Raw genomic sequence first — 2,208 nt, forward strand, 5'->3', positions numbered from 1 at the left:
TTCTCTGATTTTAGTAAATTTATAGTATTGGAATTATTACCAACATCAAGTTATAGCATATTTCTGTCACCTCAAAAGTACCCTTGTGCACATTTGCAGTTAATTCCCATTCTTACCTCAGTCTTAGAAAACTACTTACCATTTTCTGTTTTAGAAATTTACCTTTTCTAGATTATTTTTATAAATAGAATCTTACAATATGTGTTTTTTTTGAGTCTAGATTTTCACTTAACACATTTTGAGCGTCATCCATGCTGAAGTTTGCATCAAGATTTTGTTCTTTTTAATTGCTGAAAAGTGTTATGTTGTCTTTATATACCTCAAGTTGCCTACTCATCTACCATTTAATGGGTACTTGGATATTTCTAGTTTGGGATTATTATAAATAATGCTGCAATGAACATGTGTGTATTTGTCTTACTATTGACGTGTTTTCATTTCTCTTTAGTGCCTTGGAGTACTATTACTGAGCTGTATAATAAATTTATCTTTAACTCATTGAAAAACTGCCAATCTTCCATCACCATGTATTTGACTTTGGTTGGTGAACATACAATGCAATATAGAGATAATGCCTTATCGAACTGTACACTCGAAACTTATATAATTTTATTCACCAATATCATACACAATAAATTTAATAAAAAATAAAAATAAAAAAACTGCTGAATTATTTTTTCAAAGTGGCCAGACCATTTTATATTTCCACAAGGAAAGCATGAAGTTTCCAGTTTTTTTCACATCTCTACCAACACTTGGTATCAAGGAAAACCTTTGAATAGGAGAATATGTCTGAGTGTTGAATACGAGATAATGACTAGAAATTTAATGGAAAATGGGTTCGGGTGATATTCAAGAGACATTAAAGAGTGAGGCATATCAGAAAAATATATAGAACATATGACTGAGTTATTAAAAATAAGGTTGGATACCTAGGTGGGAACTGACCATTGAGAATCTAATTTGACCTATTAAGGATTTTATAAGCAAACGAGCACTGGAGACCTGCATTCATCATAGGGATAATGTGAGGACTTTAGGATTTCCCTGAGTGAGAGAAATTTGAGGCACAGGAACAGTTAGGAAGTTGTCAGAGTGCTCCTGGAGATATCTGATGGGAACCTGATATAAGTCCATGGCAATGAGATGAATATATTTTGAAAGAGAGATGTAGTAGCTTCCTATTGCTGCTGTGACAAATTACCATGAGTCTAGTGGCTTTAAATGACACACATTATCTTATAGCTCTGGAGGACAGAAGTCTATCATGTATCAGCAGGGCTGCTTTCCTTCTCAAAGATCTAGAGGAGAGTCTGTGTCTTTGCCTTTTCCACATTCTAGTGGGCTCCTGCGTTTCTTAGATTTTGTGGTGCCTTCCTCCATCCTCAGAGTCAACAGTATAACATCTTCAAAGTTCTCTCTAGCCCTCCTGACTTTCTCTTATAAGAAAACTTGTAATTACATTGAGCCCACCCACATAAGTCAAGATAATTTCCTCATCTGATCCTTAACTTAATTACACCTTCAAAGTGCCTTTTACCATCTAAAGTACACATTCAGAGATTCTGAAAAACTTTGCAGAAATGTCTTTGGGCGGCTATTATTCATCTCACCATGGGAGATGTGTGTGAGTTAGAATTTGCCAACGATCAATTAATAAGGCCTTGAGCTGAGCAGGTGGTGGATCTCTCATGGCACTCCTTGCTGATTTTCATTGATCATGATCACCTCATGATACTGATTTACATAAAGGTGAGGCTGCACTAGACAGTTGTGCTTTGGTGGCAAGTGGCATAAAAGAGAATGTCCTTATCCATCTGAATGTAGCTAAGCAGAGGCTCAACTGTACATGGGTACAACTGAACATAGGGGCTCAAACACTGTGAGGATTTCCTTTCAGATAATTGGCTTTACATTCTCATACCCTTTATCTACATAAAGAGACATGGGAGACAGCAGCTGCCACTACACACGCATGGTAGCTTTACTACTTAATAGGAACTAGATAATTTAAACTCCTATATGCAAAAGGAAATCTCAGCAAGAATTCTGATTGGCATAACCATGTCCTCATTCCACATTGGCCAATCAACTATGATCAGCAGGCAATGATCTTGGCAGCACCTTCAGAGCCACATTTGTTTATTCTATTTATTAAATCCATTTTACTGATTATTTGCTATGTGTCAGTCATTATTTTAGGCTCAG

The sequence above is a fragment of the Pteropus vampyrus genome, unplaced genomic scaffold, assembly GCF_000151845.1.
Source record: "Pteropus vampyrus isolate Shadow unplaced genomic scaffold, Pvam_2.0 Scaffold699, whole genome shotgun sequence".
NCBI classification, from domain to species: domain Eukaryota; kingdom Metazoa; phylum Chordata; class Mammalia; order Chiroptera; family Pteropodidae; genus Pteropus; species Pteropus vampyrus.